Source organism: Channa argus, chromosome 21 (assembly GCF_033026475.1).
Source record: "Channa argus isolate prfri chromosome 21, Channa argus male v1.0, whole genome shotgun sequence".
NCBI lineage: Eukaryota > Metazoa > Chordata > Actinopteri > Anabantiformes > Channidae > Channa > Channa argus.
Window position 1 is genome coordinate 7,289,174 of NC_090217.1, and position 24,984 is coordinate 7,314,157.

The following is a 24,984-nucleotide window of genomic DNA, read 5'->3' on the forward strand; positions in this document are numbered from 1 at the left end:
GCAGCATAGAGGAGTGCTTTTCAGCAGGTCGTCCTGCTGGCTTAGGAGTTTAACATGCTGACCAGCTCCAGACCTTTGTGTCACGTAGTCCCCCGTCCCCGTTTCTGTCGGAACTCTCTGCTGTCTCCTATCTAATACAGGCAAAAGTTCCCCCCCATTATATGTACAAATGTAAACCCACTCTTCGGTTTAGTTAATGCAGTGCCTCCCAGTTTGAATTATTGTTATTGTTAGTTTTTGGGCCTCATCAAAACCTACAGTAGCCAACCTTTTCGTGAAATCCACTCATGTGCAAAATGGCAACTGTTCATGTCTGCTTTATTTAACATTTCAAATAATTTCCATAACTCATTAAGAACCAATCTTCCAGTTCATTGGAAAATCCTGATTTACCAAATTTGGACATACATGGTTTTTTACTGGAGGGTATGGAAGGTTAGTAAACAACATGTGGGTCCCAAGGATATTAGGTTCTTTTATGGTACAGTGTGTTCAAAGATTTTTTTTTCTCGGCTTATTTTAAGGACAACTCTCGGTAGGCAGGCTCAAGAAGAGGTGTCTGTGTGTGTTTGTGTGTGTGTGTGTGCTACACAGACAGGAAGAGAGAGCAAGACTGTTCACATTACTTCAATTCAGTATATCACCTCATGCCTGCTTCTGTATTTTCACTCTGTCTTTCAGCATTTGTGTGTCGGTGAAGGTGCACACATCAGTCTACACATGTGAAATGGGAAGTTTCTCAGTTGACAACAACAAAAAAAGTACGTTTGTGTGCTGTTAAACACAGAGGAGGCCAGGTTTCTTTTCAGAGGCCAGTCCCTACGTGGTGATTAAAATCAATGGAAAAGTACAGGCTGCTGCTGTCTTTGGTGCAGACACAGTTTGTAATAATCTGTTGAGTGCTCCAATCATGAAGCAATCAAACAGACCAGGACCACACGGATCTGATTTGGTTCAACCACTGACCTAAAGGTGTATGAAAACACACATGAAATGTAGACCTGAGCAGCATAACAATCAGTGTAAAAGTGATTGAGCTGCTGGCATTGACACTAAGGTCCCATGAGTATTTTATGTCTAAATCAAAAAACTGATGTGATGCTACTTTGCATGCACTGTGTTTATTTGTGTCTATTACACACTGGAGGTTTTTCAGTTTCTGTTTTTCTGTTTAACATGCAAAATAAATTGTGTTACATACTTTACAACTGAGGGTCTGTTTTTGAATTTCTGTTTTCATTATAATAAGATAATAATTGCTGTGGTCTTTATTTAAAATGTTCCTTCCTTCCCCCTCTCAGTTCTACATGGCTTTGAGTTTGGTAATATTAAAATTGTATTAGATGTTGTGTGCCTGTAATTTGATTTTTATTTCAGGTGTCTGGTTGTGAGATGCTTCTTTTTGGATGTTTTGTGACTGCTTTTGTTTAATTTGTATCCATTTTCAGTTGTTTTGCGTCACCTTTTGGACATTTTGTGAGTGTTTTGTGTGTGGGTCTATTTTTATAACATTTTGAATCTGTCTTTTGCATTTTCTTTTCAAACATTTGTGCCTGTTTTGATTTATTTAGCCTGTGGTTGTTCTGCATCTCTTGTTGTGGTATTTTTGTGCCATTTAGCTTACCAGTGAAAAAAACAGAAAGTATAAACAGCAACTTCACAGGCTCTGGCCCATGGGCCTGTGCTGATAGGCCTCTTCTTTTTTGCTGTTAAGGTTCAGTTTTGATAAAAAATAAAATTAAAAGATCTCTACTTCAATTGGCCTCCTATAACCTGTGACTCACTTCCTGTTCATGATAATTACAGGTCTTCTCATAGACAAGAACACTCAAATAATATACACGTTTATACATGTGTAAACCCCCACCTCTTTACCACACACAATCCTAGTCACAGTTTCACTTATAGTCACACAGTACCTTGCTTTTTTCTGAAATAGCGCAGGGTTTCGGTATGTTACAGGACATAACCCTATGCTGCCTAATTTGTTGCGCATGTGTGGTTCATCAGTGTTGAGATTTTTATTTTACGCACACATTGTTTTGTTTTCTGTTTGGCTTAACATTACTTCCACATTCTTGTTTTAATATTAAAATAGAATGTCATTTGTTCTGGCTCAGACAGTATAATAGCACTATAATGGGCTTAGTGACAAAGTAGTGAATGAATTGTGCTATAGAAGGTTCCCACGTTAAACTGGTCAGTATTGCACTCTATTGTACCTGAAAAAGATGAATTCAGCTGCCAGTGGTGTCACATCCAGACTTAGTAGCTTCTGAGACAAGTCATCTTCAGTCCCCATTGCTCCTACAGGATTTTCACTTGGAATTATAGCAGCAGCAGCGAAATGGGCAAGAGATTTGCAAGCAAGCATGATAATACACATCTGTACTACATATTTAACAGTGGACATGCAAATGCCTTCTTACTGCATGTGTGTGGTTAAATTTTGGCAGCTCAGCAGGGGAGATAAAAGACGAATGGGATAAAAGAGAAAGAGAAAGAATGTCATGCAACAACGCAGCAAGCTGTTGAAGAGTAATCAACCCTGGAAAACCCCTAACGCTCCTGCTCTATTTGATAATTTGAAAGTGCAAAACTATTAAACCAAGTGCACCTGAAACACTCAGACTGCAGCAAATGTCCTGTATTCCCGGTTGTTTTTAAGGTGAAAGCCACCAGCACTGGGAAAAATATGGCCCTGCTTGTTGCCAGACAAGGGTGGGGTATCCTGTCATTACATTGGACCCTGAGTTAGACTAATGAATGGAGGCTTTTATCTTGAAACCACACATGAACTACAGTGGGGGAAAGAATGTCAGGTCGGGAATGAAGAGAGAGACCTTGGCCGCTTGCTAGAGTGTGCAGACTTTTCCAAAAACTGCCTTCCTACACGGTTGTGAACACACGCTGTGTATATGTACATGCTGAGTTTACGAGGGATACGCACAGGCCAGTAAAGGCACCAACATCTGCGGGTCACACAAAAGCTAAACCAACATAAGCCCTTGTCATACAGACACGAGACAAAACAATGTCTGTTGCGTTCCCAGTACACACAGACACGGATCCAAACATTCCCGTAGCTTTGACAGATAATTATCTTTGTCTCTGGGCAAAATCCTGAATATTATTTGTTTGCAGATTCAGTGTTGGTGCAGTTGCCCTTTGTTCAGTAAAATGGGATTTCTCAATACCCGGCCCACTTGGCAAATTTATGTTCAGTTAGTAAAACTTGAAACTTTACTATACCTAAACCATAAACTGTATAGTGCAGTATGTAAAATTATTATTATTAATATATTTTTTTAAGTTAATATACTGAGATGTGGTATGTGGTGTTGCATTTTAGATGAGCTAGAAGTTGTACTTTAAAATGCATAAAGGCTCCGGAGTTCATGTCTCTGTTGTGTTTGATAATGGTGGATAATGGTCAGAAATGTTAGCAGGTACAGCATGTTGGCATTAATTTAACTTATACAGCAACTGACTGAGGATTCTAGATGAGAATTACATTTGCCTTCTATGCCAGGACTTTATGACTCTTTATGACTCTGCTTGTTTTGACAGCTAACCTGTCTGAACACTTGAACATTATGATTTCCCCAGTGGAACAGCCTGTTTTTATTTATTTCAGGGAGGTGGGGGAGGGGGTGCAAGCTTCTGCTGACTAATATGTTTAGCATCAGATATGATACCAAAGTCAACATAAAACACATTTGCTAAAACACAGAATGACTAGTTTCCACTTCAAGAATGTAGCAAACTGGCTTATTGAAGCAAATGGGTCACATGTTAAACGTAAGTGACGTCACTGTGCTGAAGAGTCTATGGGTGGGGCTCACATGGAGAAATTACCTTTTAGAAAAACAAGTCAGAGGAACTCTCTACGCCCTTCCCACTTTGATCCTCAGTCACCAGGAAGAGAGTCATCTGAGAAAAACCTCAAACTTTCCATGATGCACTTTTGCTCTCTCTCTCTGTCTCTCTCTCTATCTCTCTCTATCTCTCTCTGTCTCTCTCACTCTCCCTCTCTCTGTCTCTCTCTCTCTCTCTCTCTCTTTATCTCTCTCTGTCTCTCTCTCTCTCTCTCGCTTTGCTGTTAATTCAGACAGGATGCCATCCCAGTCTTTCTTACCGCTGGACACATTCTCTGTGTCCTGTGGCTTGGCCTTCACTCCCTCACAAAAATGGAGGAACGTGCACAGTAGTTTTTTTTTCTACAGTTACTTTCCTGTAATATATTATTTCCTCTTCCAAAGTCTGCTTAACTCTGCCTATTCTAATTCATTTTGAGTTTTACTTCTAGTTGAATCACCTGGTTATACTATAAAGTCTACAGTATATGCTATTTTTATGTAGATATTATATTGTTCTCCCCAGAACATCTTGACTTAGTTTTCTGCAGTTTGGCGAAACAAATTGTGAAGGATTAAACTTGTCCGTAGCTGTACATGCTGAGATACAAATTATTCAGTTCCTCTTTCCAGTCTCACATGAAGCTCTCCGTGCCAAGTGACTCAATATTCTCGAGCCAGGAACAAGAAAGGATAACTCATGCATTGCTTGTCATTGCATGTCATTGCTTCACACTGCACAGCGTGTTTAAATTGAACAATATAAAACCTCAAATAGCTGCGTATGTGCTTCTGTGTGTGTATTTATAGCAGAGACATTTGAGATTGTGAGGGGGCCTATCAAGTCGAGTCAACACCTTCATGTGTTCAATATGAGTAAACTGCGAGTAAAATGAAGAGTTAGATAAGATACGTAAGATACGTAAGATACACCTGCTTAGCTGCATCTTACTTAAGTCCTGATGACCAGTATCACCTTTAAAGGTTTTACAGCTTGAGGCACATTCAGACTGCAGAATGTGGTGACCACTAGATATATGGTGGACTTAAAACTTTGGTGGTTGGCTATAAAATATGATAGAAACATTCAGGATTTCTAGAGCAGGGGTGCCCAATGCGTCGATCGCGATAGGTAGTGTGGGTAGATCGCATGGAATTAACAAAGTAGACGTCAGCCCATCATCCGTCCTCACTTTGAAATTTGTCACTTGATTGACGTACAGGCCAGCCAGTCTGACATCTGACCTTTTGTGACACATGGGTCACCGCGCATGCGCATACATATATCGGCGCCAGGTGCTGCAAGCTAGCGAGATAAACTCCAATTTATTTCTTTTAAACTTAAGAAAAGGTATTAAAATGAGTGGGGAAGCTGGACACTTCCATACGGAGTTCGAGGTGGACTTTTTCTTTCACTATGTCATTTTCGAAGTGTGTTTGCCTCATCTGCCAGTCTGTCATCACTATACTGAAGGGAAATGTGGAGCAGAAATTTTCGGACTGTCCATAAAAACTACGACACGGACTTCCCTCCGAAAAGCGAACTGAGAAGAAGATGGGTGAAGTACTAAAATCTCAGCTTGAGGCTGGATATCAGCACCTACTGTCCGGACTATGCATCCCTAGCTGATTCTACCAAGTCCAAGTAATCAGAGTAAGGTAATGAAAAAGAATTTGTATTTGTAGTTGTATTGCGCAATATGGGTTCATGTAGTTATGCAAGCTACACCAACATATATTGTGCAAATAATGAATTCTCAATATATTCATAAATAAATATATGTTTTGTATTATTATAGTAGGTAGATCATTTTGACTTGGCCATTTTATAAGTAGCTCACAAGCCAAAAACATGTGGCCACCCCTGTTCTAAAAGACTTTTGAGTATTAGCACCAAATAGTGAGCCAGTGTTACTCACAGGGGTGGAACTAGGATATTTTTACTGGTGTGGCCAGACTAACCCTAAGAACAGGGTGGCACATGTAGAAAATAATTTGGGAGTTTTGAAAATCTTTTTTGATATAAAAAATGCATATTAATAATAATGTCTTTACAAACTGTTTGTTCCAAGTCAATAAATGCCAGAAACATAAAGAAGTAATTATTAGAAAATCCACTCGTTGCAGAGAAAGCTGCCTGGTTGCAAATGCAACACAAATGGTCAGTTGTGGTTGTGGTGAAAGAAGCATCGTCTCTGGCAGCAGTGAAACCTGGGGTGGCCATTCAGATTTTAGGGCTGCCCCCGGCCCCCCTCCTGGGTTAACTCAGTAAACATCAGCATGTTGTCATCAAGCTCGTGTTAGCATGCGGAGGTTATCATTTAGTTAACTACAGCCTAGCAGAGCTGCTAACATGTCTGTACACTTTTGCCTGTGCTCAGATTTTCAATATTCTTTAAACATGTTCATTTTATTTCTAGGCAGGATGTGGTGGTCTTTATTAGCACCAGATTCTCTTACGTCTTCCCATGTGAGCCTTATGTGAGCCTTTAAACACATGTAATCCCATTTGAAGGTTGTATTAATTCTGCAAATATTTCATGTAGTGTATGGATCAGTCCACATCCTGACTGGTTGCTGTGTATGTGGCATACTGCATGTGGCACGTTGATGACCTCGTGCAGTGACTTACTGTCTTTCTCTGGTAGAATGGCAAAATTTCAGTCCGCTTTGGCTGAGTCATTATACACCAGCACACACAGAGAGACACATAGACAGCATGAGCAGACCACATAGTCTGACAGATATAAATATGTAACATCTTGATGAATATTACATACATGTTCCTCATAGTATCTAGGACAGTGTCTTCACACGTGGCGAATGCTACTCTGCTGTGTGAGTATTCTGTGTGTGACGGATCAGCATATCTTATTACACTATTACAATATTCCCTTAGAGAATATTAAACTCGGATTGTTTTTTGCTTGTTCTCAAATGGACATGAGGAAATTTGTGCATTATTCACAAATGCTGCAGCCAAAATTTGCACTGACCTATATTAACATATTGGCTAAATGTGTTTAAATATTTCTACAGTATATGCCATAGAGTTTAGGGTTTTATTAGCATTTATGATATTTAAAGGAATAGCCTAACATTTTTTGTGAACATTTGCTTTCTCACATAAGGCAGCAAGGAAATAAGCAAACTGTATCCTTCAACATGTTAAATGTTCATATATTTAAATAGTGCTATGCTTTTTCCCACTAATTTTACAAATTTTCAAAATAACTCTGGTAACTCCCTAAAGAGTATAGAAAAACATCTTGATTCAGACTTTCCAGTTTTCAGTGCCTTGTATAACTCATACAGACTTCAGCGTTTAACAGCATTACTCAGAATAGAACTTCAAAGACCAATAGAAAGGTAGATAAGAAGGAACACACAGATGCACAAACAGCTTTTATTGTCAGTGTAATGTGTCTGAGCTTGAAGGCAATATTGCCACCCTGGATCCACCCTCTCCCAGAGCTAAAAATGAGTGAGAGAGAAAAAGCTAGTGTGTACATGTGTGAGCGAGAGTCAGTGACGGTGCTACCTAAAGCCCTCAACATGACTCATGCTTTGAACAGTCTCAAACAGCTGGGGATCAAATCCAGTCTGGGCCCACGCAAGCTGTCATTTCACAGCAAGCTGTTATTCGTGCTGTAGTTTCACAGAGCACAGCAATACGTGGAGATGCGGAAGTGCTGAGCGCTCACCCTTCAGATCTGCAGAGATGTGCAGTGGGCAGGGGAGGGACTTCAAACATGAGAAAAGTGCTGTTGTGACCAGAAGCTAAGATATCTCGTTGCGAGTCAAGGGTTTGTTGATTTTCCATGATGTTCGTCAGATAGGGGCACAGACTGTGTAAACTTGGAGACATTATTAGCCATGCAGGTAGCAGCACATTTCCATCTTTCCCATGAAATACTAAACAGAAAATAAGAACTTCCCTGGACACTAAATTCACGCTGACGTCCCTGAATGAAATAGTCTCAATTTATCAAAGAACAGAAATTTGATTTGTTCTTAAATAAAGAGGCGTTTGAGGTCACAAGTGATTTCATGGGTGTTCAGGAAGAAAACCTTGCACTATTAAGGTGTGGAAGCCAATTGTTACTGTGCTCTATTATTTCTGTTTCCATTGGCGTGATCACTTGGACTGATTTTTTTTTTTTTTTTTAATATATAGAAGGTGTTGCACAGTTACCACAAAAGGTGTTTTGGAAGCCATGAGGATGTAAATGGCATAAATAAAACTGATTGAATCATTAATAAAATGAGAGAGTATGCACCAAGTTTGTCTCGAAGTGAAACAAAATTGCAGTTGGTGGTGCACCTGCATAATTTCATGTTCACACACTCCCAAGTAAGACACGGAAGAGGCATTATGAGCCACAACACCCTTGAAAGTAAGCACTTCTGCTATGCTCACCTACAATTAGTAACAGCATATAATCAGAGCTGAATAGATTTCATTTAGATCTAATGCCTTCCTGGGCTGATACGTTTGCCTGTCATATCATGTCAGAAAGCACTTTAAATGATGACGTGTGGATAAAAAACCACCTGTTATTGATTGCGGCTTTACTCCCATGCTGTTGCCAGCTAGCTGGGATAGGCAAACATTAAGTTGGATCTGCGAAAGTGCAGACATCAGCACGAAGGCCTGATAAACGGGAGATTTTCCTGGTTTGGTTTTATGGTTTACCAGGAACTCTAAGGTGGCTGCTGCTCCTGCAACGTAAGCATGTTGAGCTAATGCAGAGCTGTGATGTGGAGGATAAACTAATCTACAGTGTCCACAGAAGTTGGTGTAAGCTGTTCCTCTTGTTAGATAAAGACAAACAGCACTAGCTGCTTCACTGTCAGTCCTCCTGCTCTGATCATCCAATCACTCCTTCACACATTAGTCTGATTTTCTTTGTTTTTCTTTCTGTCATCACATCTCATTATGGGCTCAAACCAACCACAAAGTGATTGTACTAACAAATATTGACTGTTTACTCACAGCAAGATCTTCTATGAAGATCCTCTATGTTGTAGTCCTTCACTGCTGTCCACACACCACTGAAAGCAGTCACTGAACCTAATTCTGATCTAGTTTAACACATGGTGAAACTAGAGCAAACTAACGGTTTTCACCATTTTCACTTTGTTATGTATCAAAATATCATGTGAAAGGTGCCTCAGACCATGGTCCAGGACAAAGAACCAGAGTTTGTTCCCACAAAAAGAGGTGAAACCATGGTTTGGTTCTGTCTGAAGTGAAACTGCCTTTTGCATGGTTGGGACTATTGGATCAATTAATGGAGAGACAATAGAGGCAAAAGTGAAGGCTTATATTTAAAAACCCTTTTTAAAAATTTACAAAAACTGTTGGGAAATTGACTAACACAAAAATATCATCATTTTAATAATAAAATTAGAGCAAAACAAAAATAAAAAGATAACAACTGAACAAGCTAATAGAAATGTACCACCACCACTGTATACGAAAGTTCTTTATTAAATAAAAATATACCCTACTGTCTTATTTTGCAGACAGACACCTTAAATCAAGCTCTACCATATGAAAGTTGTTGTTTCTGGTTGACTCAGTGTCAGTAGACATGTCAGGGCATGCTGGAGAGCTGTTGATGATGGTGAGCTTGTGTGTTGCCGCACATACGAAAAGTGTCATACTTGTACGATAATTTTGACCTTTGCAGGATGTACAATCAGTAGTAATAAAAAACTAAAACAAATGTACAATCATTTTTACATGTCAAAGTTTCATAGTGGTTTCCATCATGGTGAAAAGGTGCAGAGCAGATTTGGAACCAGCCTGTTGAGTTAATATTTGCTAACTGTCTCAATAATGTGTTATGGAACAATCAGCTTGGATCTTATAAAATTCACAAGTAATTTGTGGTCAGATCATTGGTTTGGTTTGCTCAGGGTTTGTTTGGTTTACTGATCTACAATCTTACACATCTTACACACTAAGATGTTGTGAATTACCCTGCATTCAGGGTAATTGGAGCAGACTGTGGTGAGGTTGACGTGAGACCTTCTCTTTGACCCTAAAATGAATGCTGCATTTTGCATTTTTAATGTACATAGTTTCATTAAAAAGGTGATAATTCTGCAGGTTCTTTTTTTTTTTTTTTAACGTTCATTTTGTTTGCAGGATGTGTGTGATGCCTGGGGGTTGCAGTGGGTGTTGGGATACCTAAGCCTCATCTTAAGTTTGAGTTTGATCCTCTGAGGCAGTGACAACACTGTGATCTTAATGTCTAATAATGGAGATAAAAGGACTGAAATATAAAAGGTCTAAAGTTACTCTAACATTTCAGGAAATAGGTGGAAGTGAACTCCAACCCAAGTTCAAGGATTGTTATTGTTAGTTTACAGGACGCTGTTTTGGTGAGTTATGTCAGGGCATGTTGAGCTGAATCTGGGACTTGGCCCAACAGGATTTCTGAGGTGTGTCTGTGGATGTGGGTGGATGGGAGTGTACGTCTACAGAAATGGCCTTAATAATGCTTTAACTTCCGCATATCTCAGGACTTGTAAACAATGAGCACAAAACATCGCTGTGAAAATAGTTTCTCTGTCGATCCACAGCTCGACATCAGCTCATCAAATTGTGTTAATTTACAAAATATTTTTTCAATATCAAGAGTTTTCACAGTGAGAATGTGGTTACAGTTGCTATGGTGATGTCCACAAATTATGCTTCCATACTCTGAGTGGGTTCAATCCAAACATGAGAATAGGTTATGAAGCTGTGACTGAAACATGCAGGAACAGTCGCAGAGAGCATTCCTGTGGGAGGACGAACGAAACCACGAACAGGGAAAGAATGTCATCACGTACTGACTCAATGATGTGATGTGGTGCCGTTACGATTAATGTTATGTGCCCCCGGAGATGAAAAGGTTGATTGAAAAACCATATGTAACCGAACAACCAAGTTTTAATAAGATTCTACTTTGTTGGTCATAGATTAGAGGGCCCAGGCACGAAGTGATCTAGTAGACAAAAATCAGTGCTGGATGAAATCACAAGTAAAAAGTAATTAAGTAATAATTAGCAAAGAATTTGGGAGTTTGGGAATTTGAATTTCTACATTGGCACCACTAACGTCCCTTTCTGCTCTCCTGCCATTGAGACACTGGTATTTAAAACATACTAGGAGCTGTGTGGCAAAGAGGAATAATATTCAGTTAATAGTGGATTTTTTAAATGCAGTTTGTTGATAATAAAGAAAGAAAGAAAGATTGGTCAGACCAAAGAATATCTTCCCTACATAAAATGATCAAATTTTAATGACAATGAGCTGTGAAATTGTAACACAACAGTATAGTAGTATAGTAGTATAGGGAAGCAATTCAAATGACGACGGCCGTAGCATGAATACAACTTAGAACTTCACTCTGCTGCAGCTAAGGTTTTAAGTCCTTGCACTAATGTAGTTACTGCCAAAAAAGAGTGTTGGTAATAAAATAAATGTAGCATAGAATCTGATGAAGGCTATAACAAAGTTTCTTAGGGTGAAAATAATTTGTGCTTATTAAATTGGTTTTAATTTAAATAAATTAGATAGACCGAGAAGCTATGGTGAATTAGTTACCTGAATACTGTCATCCTGAAAGCTTGCAGATGACATCACAGCTCGCACCGAGACACATATCATTTCGTCTTTTTCTGTCTTTTTGACACCACTTTTAATGCCAGTTGATCGGGTGTGTATTTACACTATTAGAATAAAAGAGATCAAACTCAAAATCAAAGGCATTCATTCAGTATTCTGGCCATATGGCCAGCAACAATCCTCACAGGGCTGCAACAGAAACCACTAATCCCTAGCTGTTTGCTCAGGCCTGTATAGAAGCTACAGAATATGACAGCTACAACCCCCCGGGAACATCCCCTAGGACTGCAGCAGTTGTGAGGGTCCAGGCGAAGCTCTGACAGGCCCGGCCTCCCACCTCTGTCTCTGCAGTAATTAAATGAGTGCCAGTGGTGAGCAGCACTCAGGAAATTGGTCCTGTGTAGCTTCTTTCTCTGCTGTCAGTCTTTTTATGAGGTGAGTCCAGGTGGTAAAAGCAGAAGGAGTGCAAAGCAGAAAATGGAGTAAATAAGAGGAATAGTGGGAGTAACGAGCGTTTGAAAACACAGCGAGGTGACAGAAAGTGACAAATCAAGAGACAAAGAGCTTGAGTGACATGTCTGTCAAGATCAGAGGAAATGGGTGTTGTGCAGAGGAAGTGTTACAGCACCTCTCTCCTTCCCATTCATACATTTACAAGAGCGTTAGAGTGATGTCACATCCATGTGCATCCCAGCATTTCCAAGCTCCAAGCCTAAAAGTATTTATCAAGGACAAAGCTGAGGTGCAAATTGTAGAATGGAGATCGAGCCGGTGTTAGAAGTAATATTGTGTCAAGGTGAAAATGGAAATATGGGATGATGTGGTTTCATTTGACTCTTACAGGACCTAGCAACATGGAAGTAGTAGTACTTGAAAATAACATGGCAACATTAACATGAAAAAAAAAAAGAGTCAAAATAAAACAAAATCCAATGTGACACCTAGTTCCATCCAGAATACACAGAGATACATTTGATATAAGTTTATCATCTGACTGACGAGCATATCTTTGAAAACAGTGAACTCTTCCTTTAAAAATAGTTAACCTGCATTGATGGCGATTCTTCCCTGAGGAGTGAGTGACTTTGATGGGCCAAACCCAAAACTGATCAGCAAGTGCAAGTCATCATATTTCATCAGATTGGATTTTTTTGCTGTTCAAAAGTGTGCGATCATCTGAAATTAGATCCCTGGCTGCAGCTTGTACACCCTTCAGCAAGGGTTTCACTTAGCTAGAAGGGGACAGAAGAAGTTAATTGGCTTCTTTACTTGCAGTGGCAAGCTGCTGACAGCATCTGAACAGGCCAACCTCTGCTATTGTTTTTGGTGGTCGATCATCAGATAAGATTCGCAACACAGAAGATAAGATCTTTATTTCATTTATAATTTCTAATGAGATATATTTGCCAGTCAAATCAATCAGTGGACAAATAGAACGATTAAATGTCAAGGCTAGTTTGCTATTCCAAACTCTATAAATAGGAAAACAACTTGAACCTTGCATGACATGTGGAAAGCGATGTGCATAACAGTGCCAGTTAAAACAACTCAAGCAATGTTAGTGTCCTGTTAATCACGCTCTGGTGGAGGAAAATGGAAAAAGATTGAAGTGTAGCTCTGGTATTTATTTCCAAATAGGTAACAGATAATACACACAACACAAACGAGCAGAGTTATAAATAAAAGCAAACGTGGGGCAGGTTGATGCACAGTGTGGCTTACAGGTCAGGTCCTCGTGGCTGGTGTCATGCCACTGTGCTCTTGATACAGCAGCTGTCTGACCTGTGCTTGTTAATATTTCTTTCCAGCTCCTGTCAACACACATCATTAGAATTAACTGATGATCTCTGACCCAGTGGGGAATCCAATTCCAGTGTTGACCTAAGGCAAGGAGAGTATGGGCATGTGTATAGGGCTGCGTTGTATCTTTGAATGTGCGCATGAATATGTAATGGGGTGATTTAAGGTTTGTGTTTTGTCCATGCAAGTAAATTTGAATATGTGTATTGTAGCCTGTTAAAGCGGGTTTAGATTAACAGACAACTCGTTAATACAATATATGCAACAGGTCATATTTGTTGTACAGTATGTCCATATGCAGTATATGTATTTATCCATGTATGCATACATAGACGTTTGAGCATTTATCTGTCCCTAGAGAAAATAGAATATGGTTTGAAGACTGGTTTCTGCTGTGTGTGACTCACTTGGGGTAATTACTAAGTGAGGCTGGGATAAAAAAAATCAGTAAAGCTTTGATCAAGGGCAAAAACACACACGTAGCACACTGTGAAACTTAAATCGCATTGAGTCAAATCTCCAAACGACTCCCTCTTTTCATGCTGCATCATTTTAACACCCTCAATAGAACGACACACACCGCAAGTGTACCTTACATGAAAGACCATACTTAGTTCAATGACCATTCCTCTGCTTGAAAACAATGATCTGAGAGCCACATAGTTACTGTGTGCATGACTATAAGTAGTAATAAAAGATCTTGTGAGTGTCTAGCCATAGCTTAGAGGCTTATCGAGTATGTTGTGTTTTTTGGTTGTTAGCTGGGGGCAGTAAAGAATAGTTTGTGAGATAACTTCCAACAGCCCTAAACAACTTAATTTGTAAGTTTGCTGAGCATAAAACTACATGCATGAATGTACATTTACAACATAACCAGTATAAACACACCTGCCACAGCAGCAGACACAGCGTCAGTCTAGACAAAATCAGTGAACGACCCTCAAGAACAGGGTTCCTTGTTCCTGCGTCCAGCCAAGCCCGAACCCTCTGTATTTATGAAGGTATTTCCTACCATGTGGTATTAACTGAAAGCAGGAACAGGTTAGCGGACCGTAAAAGGCCCCCTGTTATTTGGAGATTAGTGAACTGTGTGCTGCTGGTCCTGGATTAGGGTTCAGTAGATAATACTGAAATGATCAAAATTACATATTTTGCAGGCAAAAGTTTATGCTGTCCCTCACAAGCGTGTGTGCTTGTGACAGCGACTGTGCATGTGTGAAGGGTTCAGCATGTGCGTCAAAGCATAGGTGATTAAAGTGGAGAAAAAATAGAGCCAGATGATTGTAATTGGCTGAGGCAGTGGCATTCCTGCGCCTCGAGTTCTTTGATTGTGGGAAATCAAGTGTGTTTAAATATTTTCTCTCAGACAAAGACTAAAAGCCTCTCGCTGGAAAGATACAGTTGTTTCCAATATGACTTTATTTTTAATCAAACCAAAGTTGAACTGTAATCTAAAGATTTTCTTTATCACAATTAATAAGTTCAATATATGGCGCATGCGTAAACAAGAAATACAGTATACAGTATGAAGCTTTACCATACTGTACTTCTGTCCCTTCTGTATTAGTTACTATAAAATAATAAATTAAAAATTATTGCCGCAATTACATGGTCAGAGTTTAATTTTATGTTGGAAAAACCTGTCATCTGGTTGTAGTGAATGTTTAACTGTGGATGATCCAAAGGGTCTAAAGTCCAGCAATTAGAAATGTATTTCCCTGGAATAATCAGATAAAGCTGTTCTAACCTAACTTATTATGTGTATAAAGCAGAAATTCTTGGGATTTGTGTTCAATAACAAAGACATATTCAAAATATTATATTAAAAACAATCAAATCTTGTAGATGTTATGTCACAGTTTGCATGACTTCAGGACAGACAAAAGTATGAAATTAAATAGACAGGGGCCTTTCTACGGCCTTTCTTAGGGATAACATAATAAAAGGAGTATTGTATTATGTGTACACACATAACCACACGGAACCCTTAATTAGTAGCAGCTTATTCACCAGTCTGGCCAGCCAAGAAAATCCAACCATATGGGGCAGTAGGCAAGAGAAATGACAGCATGTGTTTGTAACAGATAAAGCTTAGCTTTGTAGTACTGCTGCCTTCAGGGAACCCGGCAATTTGTACCCAGCATCACAGAGTGGGACGCTGAGAAAAAAACTCACATTAACAATGGAACAAATGCATTTTTTATTTTTATTTTTTATGGATATTTGAAGGTGTGTGGCTGGTTTTAAATATGACGGAGGAAGCTTGGGTAAACATTACAGTAAATTTCATGAGCATTTAAAAAAAAGGAGTAGCACACTCTACTGTATCGCTTACTGGCCTCAGGCTGATTTTTTTTACAGTATTTTATGGTATTGGTGAAGCATTCCCAAGCCCAAGACAGAGGCTCACAATGCACAGGCTGATGTGTGCCACAGGGGTCTGTCCTGCTCATAGCGATTGCCATGGTGACGGGCCCTTTGAAGAATGTCCCTGCATCATTCAAGTGACTGCATTTTGCTTTTGTTCTTGACTATTAAAATGGATTATCAGGGTTTGTTTTCACCCTGCAGCCCCACTGCCCATACATTCTCCTCCTCTAGTGTTGACACAGTGCTTTGGTAGAATTAAAGTGGATGAAGAAACAGACTGACTACTGAGTGTTTGATTATAAAATCTCATATTTGTAATCCGTGGGGTCCCCTTCACTTTTAAACAAAGGCAGAGTATAAATTTAAAAGATGCAGATTACTGTATTACAATAGCACTCAAAGTAGAGAAAAAGTGCCAACCTGGCCCTTTCAGGGAGCCTCCTTGTGGTGATGACTTTAGGTGACTTGCACAGTGTCGGGCCATCATTGAGTGTCTGTCATCCTACTTTTTTAGTTGAATTGGCAGCGATCCTGTTCAGAGAGACCACGCTGATTGGCTATTCGGCTTAACAAATCAGTGCACAAGAAGCGGCCAAGGGCTGACAGCGGCTGCTGTGCCATTTAAAACTTCTTACCAGTCAGATTCTGGATTAGAAGTTGGTATAATCAATAAGTAAATGCTACTTTGTTTATAGGCTGTACATCCATCATTGTAGGTCTTCGGCTTTTCTCTGCTTTCAAGCAGAAGAACGTACGTGCCAGTTCTCCATTGGATGTAGTATTTACAGTGCGTTCACTAGTCGGCGCAGACGAAGGCTGTAGCTAGTCTGCCTTCATTGCTGCAAACTCTTTGATGTCTATTTGGTGTGTCTCTGCCCTCAAGGAAATCACGGCTACAGTGAATAGCCTGACTCATAACCAGCCATAAAACCATGTATCAACGCACAACAGTCGAGTTTCCAGTCTTTGTGGTTGACAAACTGACCAACCTGTAGCTTTAAGTTTACTGCACTGACATGACAGTGGTGTTCATATTCCCATTTAAGCTTTAAAAAAAGGGAATAAGTCTGTTTTCCAAAAATTGTAAATGTTTGCTTTAAACATCTCCAAATTGCATGTTCTGCACTCACATTTTTTACAGAAATCAGCAACTACTTTTTAATTTACCATAATTCCACAATGTAATCCTTTACACTTGCCATAACTTAAACTGATTACTTACATTGTGTAACACATTACTAAAGCATTAGTGCTCAAAACTGAGCTTGAGGTGGTTCAGGTCACTTTAGATATGCAAGTCTCCTTGAATTATGCATCCTATAAAACTATGCTGGTGCAATGGTTAGAAACATTTAGTCCCAAGACTAAATGATCTAATTTACAATCACTGCAACAGTCATCTGTCCTGTTGAAGTGTCTTTCAGCATCAGGATCAAAGGAAGCCCCGTTAATAAGGGCAATAGCTAAAGTGCCTGAATTGCTATATAGGATCTATCGCACAGATGTAAGCTGGGGTTTAACCTGTGTAATTACAGGAGGTTTGCAAAGAAGTGGGCTGACAGTGATGGATAACCCAAGTTAAGAGCAAAGAGGAGAAAAGTCAGTTGGATGGATGGAGCGACTGGAAGAGAAGTAATGGTTTGAAGCAGATGAAGTAGACATCAAGAGAAGGACTGAGAAAAAAGCCAAAAAGGAATAGAGAAATTAGCTTAAAGCAGAGTACATAGAATCAAAGCACCCAAGTCTCTTTTTTTCTTTCTTTTTTGGTGAAGCACTTTGAAAAGGGATTACTTAAGGGACAACGCCAGGGAGACAGAGAGAGGTAGAGAGACTTGCAGAGAGAATAGGGCAACAGAAACAGAGAGATGGGGCTCTGACCTACTTTAAATGGGATTTATAACTCCACATCTGAATCAGCAAAGGGAAGGGGGAAAAAAGAGGAAATGAAAAGAAGAACAAGATGATAGAAGCTTCTTGCTAACATAGGCTCCTTCAGCAAATTTTAACCAGGCAGTAATTCTCCAAGAGAAGACTGGTGTCCTACACAGGCCTTTGTCTCTCAGCAGCTCTATGAAGAAATCATCTGACTGGTTCTCAGAACAGCGCTAGTCAATCTGTTTGCATAATTTGTCTGCATTAGACTTTAATGGGAACAGCCTATACAAAGATTGTGTGTGTGTGTGTGTGTGTGTGTGTGTGTGTGTGTGTGTGTGTGATGCCCTCAATTTATTTTGTTTCCTGCACTATACCCTAATGTCAGAACCTGAATTCTTAATCTATTTATAATTAAATGTCACATATTTTAAAGGACAGCAGATTAATAAACGTGAAGGTGAGAAACGTTGGTCAAACAAACTAATATTGACTGTAGGGATGTGAAGGGATATATGGGAAAGCCACAGGGACCGAGAGTAAGGATTATGTGTCTTTGTTTTATTTGATAGATATGACAGAGAGATGAATGGTCAAAACATTTTAATCTCAAGGCTCTGAATGAGCAAACACATACAAAGAGACGCACTATCCTGGAGGTGCTGGCTTCTTATAAAAGGGATTTCCACATCAGATACCAAGCTACACACACCAGGATAATTTTCCTGAGTGCAAATAGATTAAGATCACAAAGGAATCACATGCAGAGTGGTGCAAACATGTACAACAAACACACACACATACCTAAGAAAAACAAATATAGACTGAGCTAATGCAGACAGGAATTACGGACGCAAGAAAAACTAATGGCACTGAGTTTTCTGCATAAATTGAATGAAATGTGATCTGATCTTCAACAAAGTGACAAATGTCATCACGCTATTTCTAATGAATGTAGGGTGTGGAGCTACTTTGACTTATAAAACCACTCAAACAGTGTCATTGTGCTCTTCACTAGCAGCATCAGCTGAGTTGGGACATGCTTCACAAAAAAGAGATCTCAGAAGACCTAGGATCAAGAGTTGTTGACTTGCATGTAGCTGGAAAGGGTCACAGAGTACTCTGAAAGACATTAGATATTCATCAGTCCACAGTGAGACATACTGTCAGTAAATGAAGATGACTGGTACTGTGGTCTCACAGCCAAGATCACTCCAGAGGCATAGCGTAATGCTTGGTGAGGTAAAAAAAAAAAAAAAAAGAACCATAGATTAACAGATGAAGACTTGGAGGATTCATGGGAGCTTGTTAACATCTCTCTCACAACACTGCTGGGAAAATGTCTCGTGATCTGATGAAATAAAGATAGAATTGTTTAGGACACACTACCTATGGTGTAAATAAAAACACATACTACCATGAAAACTTCATCTCACCAGGGAAGTAAGGTGGAGGGAGCAGTGATCCGAGGCTCCTTTGCTGCCTCTGGACCTGGACCGCTTGTCATTGTGAAGCTAAAAATGAAATTCCCCTGCTATTACTAAATCGGGATTCTTGTCCTCACAATATTGTCGCCAGCACTTTATTAAGAATACACAAAGTCAGAGAATCTGGCAATGAAACAGTCCAGAATAAAACTCACAATGTGTCATCTGCACTGTCCTTGAGATACTTTGCTGTGGCTGTATGTAGGTCAGCTGCCAGGTGTGGGTGAATTGTGTGCAGGGCATTGCTGGTGAGTTTGTTTACTCAGCATTACTAGAAAACCGAATGCTTAACAAAACCTTTACAAACCACGTTTCAAAACTTGTTAAATTGTCTTGCAAGTTTCACGAAAACATATGCACGAGTAGAAATGTCACTTTGGACTGGTGTTTACAACACTTCCAACATTAACCCAAGGCAGCTTTTGAGTATTCTGAGTCAAACTTTTGATCAATATCTCTAGACTCCAGGTGGATAAATGCCCTCCTCATGGGGTGAAGATCTTATCGGCTGCCTTGGGCACAGAGAGAGGATAAGCCTGTGATTGATGGAAGTAGAATTCGCTCATCCTGGATGAGTTACACACACACACACACACACACACACACACACACACACACACACACACACACACACTACAATACAGTACAGTGCATTTTGTTGCCATTTTGCCAGTTCCTTCTTTCTTTCATTTAAAACAAAACTAAATGTTGTTTCGGCTAAAGTTAAAATTATGGATATGAATCAGTCCGAGCTTAGGATAGAAATATTTATATTCTCCCCACAACCTTTTCAAACACTGTTGTTTTTATTAGCACTCCAACCTAATTAGCCCTAAATATCCATAGGTTGCAAAGCTTCACATGGAACAAGAATGTTTGTGAGGCTGAAAATAAGCACCGCTGCACACTTGCTCACCCCTCATGTCACCACTAGCCAAGCTCTTTCCATCACACACCCGCAGGCTCATATTCATTAGCTCTCACCCTGAGTGCGTGAGGCTTTCCACACGCACTTACTGTGCTGCTCTAATGTAATTGTCTCATAGATTGTCTGCCCTACCTTTAGCAGACTAATGTGGAAACTTCAATGCTAGAGCAAACATCACCCCACAGTGTGGAAGACAAAGACAGATGAGAATGAACACTAGGAACACTCCCTTCTCCTGAAAGAGGATCTCTCTAGGTTAAAGATTTCTTTTCCCTCCTTTGCATCCTCCTGCGGGGATATAAATGGCTGAGAGCAGAAGGGGATGATGTCATTCTTGCAATCGATATAGCAGTGAGCCTACTTGATTTGATTTCTGCTAAATTTATTAGCATTATACACCACAGGAGCCTCTTGGGTGAAACTGAGTGGCAGCAACATGCATCTCCTCCCCACATGCATCTATGCACACTCCTCAAAAAAAGGACACGGTAGATCAGTCAAGTGTCAATATAGTGATGGATCATCCCTTGCTGTATTTATGGGGTCATATTGACAAATTGGCATAAACCAGTCACTTACTATAGGACTTAAATATCATATATAAACAGTAAAATACAAAATGTTAGAAGAAGGCACATACATTTCACTTGGGAATTTGTGTCTCAATGGTGCTGACCTCAAAGTCTCATAAATAAGAGATAAACTCATCAGAGCAGGCAGGGGCTGGAGCAGTTAACAACACCCTGCAGTGGGAGGATAGAATCCATCTGAGCTCATTGTCTGTGTCTTTGTTTGTTTTTTCTATCCCAAGCTCCTGAAAATGAAAGAGCACATTTGTGATTGAAACAACAACATGTAAAGTATTATGAGCAGGATCCAGTGTGTTGCTGAATATGACTATCAGCATCACTGTGTTTTAGGAACAGTCTGTGAATGTATTTGGAGCGTTAAGATCCATTAGAGCAATTTCCTTGTTTTAAAAACACCAAACTGCAACGTGTCACATCATAAATCATATCCTTCACTCTTGTTTTTCTTTCAATTCGCGCACACATTCACATACACGCAGCTACAAATCACAAAAACATACTAAAAAAACAACACATGAATAAATAACAAAAAGCGTACAGATGGCCATTGTGCTGAATATTTCATCGGCTGTTCTAAATAAAAAAGGAGAGAGAGCACAGAGTAACACAGTTACAGAGGATTGTTATGATCATTATTTTGCATCATAAGGAAGAAGAAATGTGTGTTTTAGTGTGTGATCATGTTTCATAAAAGCCTGCGTGTACAGTATTTTGTATATGTATTTGAAATGTGTGTTGGCCAATAAATTCACTATTGCTCATGCACTATAGACTTATGTAAGTGTGTAGGAGAGGATAAAGTAAGGCATGAGATATTTTTACATTGAAGCAGCGACTCCAAGCCAGACAGCGCCGAGATTACAGGGACCACATTCCAATGTCATCCAGCCAGTTCATTCTTTCTGTGTCCACGTGTCTGAAGGGGTCCATGTGGGTCTTTGTGACGGAAATTGTGTCATCTATTAAAGTCCACGAACAGTCAGCACTGCAACGGTGCGCCAGACAAGGAAACTGCTTGTTTTGTGCACATTTATTCAACAGTCACAGAATCTCATCTTCTTGCTGTTAAAGGTGCTGAACAAGGGCAAAACATGTGTACGGACGTGTATGCACACTGGAATTGTTGGATGAAAACATTTGCAGGCCCTCTCATCTACCAATAAATTGACCGCGAGTTACAAGGATAACTGAGGGTGTGGTTTAGGGAATATGCGTAAGCAGATGTCCATGACCTGCTATAAAGGCCCAGCTAAAGGCCATATATGCTAATGCTTGTATACACTTTGTTTCACCTGTGTGTGCCATTATTGCTCATACATAGGGGTTACTGGGCTCGCCTTGCTACACGTGACTTTTCTTAGCATCATGCAAAATCTGTCACACTTCATCAAGCCTAATTACATGTGGAGGAACAGAATTGACCTTTATGGTAAGTAAAACCTTCCAGTCCTTTTGACCACAATCACATGCTTATGTGCATGGAGCCACAGTTATGTTTACCTGATGCACTGCACACTCAGGAACCCAATATGTTAAAGTCCATGAATCATTTTAGTCAGAATGTCCTAGTGTTTTTGGTCCCAGTCCACATCAAAGCCTCCTAATGTCTGATACAGTCTGATCTGATGCTTGAGTACCATCAAAGTTTTCTACTTCTGTGTGTGTTGCCTTCAAACAAATTCTCATATACATAATTATATTAAACTGTTAAGTACGTTATTGACCTCATTGGTTTCAGCTACATCACAAGTTGCTAAAATTGCCTTAATAAGAACCGTAATGAATGAGTAAACAAACGAATGTACTGGAAGAGCATGACTTCAGTGAGTTGAACAATAAATCTCTGCAAGTTTGGGTTGTGGTGTTTAAGAGCTGATAGAGAAACTGCTTGTATGTCTCAGTTACTGGCAGATTGTGGGGGTGTGTGTTTGGTTAATAAGATTTGTTGTTGACTCAGTCAAACTATAACTAGAAACTCTATGTGTGTGTGTGTGTGTGTGTGTGTGTGTGTGTGTGTGTGTGTGTACACATTTTAGTCTCGTATAGAACATCTTGATGGTAATTGTTGGGGACAACATCCCTCCAGGTTTCCAGGTTGTCCCTTGTTTTTTCCCAACAGAGTTGCCAGTAGCCATAAGTACGGTATGAAGGTAGTTACGGTATGACGGTAAATAAACTCTTTATTTACCTTTTTATTCGCAAAAAGAGTTGAGTGACCTTTTCAGCTAATTGCTATACATTTCTTTTTTAGGGTGTTTTTTGCACAACCCAGGCTATGAATCTATGTCAGTTACTTTAGTTTAACCCACACTATTTAGCATCTGTAAGCAGTCTATAATACAGTTTTCTTGGTTGTATTTAATTCTGAATCTATAGTTTATTTAACATTTTAAAATCACTGGCTAACATTGGATCATTGGTAAATATCCCTCTCAAGCTCAGAACAAAATTCTGTGTAAATGCCAAATATTCCTGTGCTACTTGCCTTTATTATAAATAAAACACTATCTGAAAGAGCAGAAGCTTTAAAATTCCTCCAGATACAATACAAACGTTTTGATGACACCTTTTCCTCTCAAACACAGTGTTTTCCTCTTTTGGATAACAGTAGTTAATTTATTCTGCTATTCTGAGTTACATTATGCTTGCTCAACAAATATTCCTTTAATTTTCCTTTTATAATACAGTTTGTAGTGTATCTTAATCCTGGATGTTGACCAGAGTGGTCAGTAACAACAGAGCGTAGACACGGGGAGGGACAATGAACGTTGCCTTTCTTTGCAGTCTGCCAGGAGACTGGGCCGGGACCGATTGTGCGGCAGGAATTGGTGACATCATTCATTCTGTGAGCAGGGCAGTACACATGCACTCAAACACAGACCTTTCTTGGCTGCCTTGTCCACAGGCCAGAAGCTCTAAAAGAAGCCTCTCACAAAGCACGAGGTCAAAAAGTCCAGTGAGTTGGGGCGGGGGAGAACTCCATTGACCTACATCAGACATAATCAACAATGGTCATTTGATAAGTCTGCACAACAACTCATCCACACACACACAGGCCTACTATCACTTACCAGAAAACATACTACACCACAACCTGCATCGGTCTTTGAGTCACAATAGGCGGCTTGTTATTAGCAAGTCCTCCCGTCCCCCCACAGAACAGTCTGCTGGGGCATCGCCGTTTCAATGGGCCTTTTATATCTGCGGAGAGAAACAGCCAGTGCCAAACAAGACTGGCACAGAAAGGGAACCACGTGGGCACGTGGGAAAAGCATGGGCGATACGCGGCTTGTTTCGTGATCCAACACAATACGTTTAGAACGGGAAGCTGGCAGACAATATACAAAACTGAGAGATGAACAAGGCTGCAAGTCTATAGCCATGTGTACAGTCCCTTGTGATGCAATGTTCATTTCACACAACAGAGTTGTTGGATGCATGAAAAACAAACATTAACTAGTCACTAAAAAATTTAAAACCTACAATACAGTGGCCTTTTCAGGAAATTCAAATGCATTGATATGATTCAAACATACAGTAGCTCTTGTTGTATAGGAGCTCCTGCACATTTCCAACATTGTATTTTACTATGAATGTTTGAAGTATAAAACATTCACTTTATTTGATATACTGTGTGTAGTACAAACTGGCTTATTTTGAGTACACTCAGACTTGTCAGAGTCAGCACTACTTTGTCAGACTTAGCTGAATGCTAAAATTAGGCTGTTACCACTAGGAATAAGTGCTGACAAGCTATCATAATACAGTAAGTATAAGTATGTTCCAGTTAGTATACTCGCAGTACTCTGTCATAAGTTGACATGTGCGTTGTGCAAAATAAAAAAGGATCACCAAAGTCACTGAGGGGCATCTTTTCATCAAATTCCATAACAATCCACCTAGCAGTTGTTCAGATATTTTACTTTATTCCTATGTATGACACCCTAAGCATATTCTCAGTACACAAAAAACATGACCTGAAAAAATATATCAAAAAAGAACAAAACATTAATGGGTGGTATATCAGCTTTTTTAAGACTGCAGCTAAAATGGCCGACTGTTTTGGACGCAAATCTGTGAGGCTCATGAGCACAACATGCTGTGAGTGGGAGACTGGATTGGCTGTGTTTGCATGTCCTGAAGGGCATGGTGGGGGAGCAAAACAGCCCGTGGACAGACAGTCGGTTGGAAAAACACAAAGGTGACTGTATTACCAAGGACTTGTCTCTAAATCAACAAAGGCAGACTAATGACGGCAGATCATGTGTGCATCTGATGGCACAACTTTCAGTTACTTATCAGTCTGGGGTTGAGTGTCTGTATGGGTGTACATTGTATAATTCTGTGCGGCTGATAAGCGTAAACAGTCCTCTCAGACTGTAGCATTTGCCTATGCTGATTATAGCTCCTTTGCCCTCTCAAACCAAATCACTCGTTGCCTCGTCTTGCTGCAGCA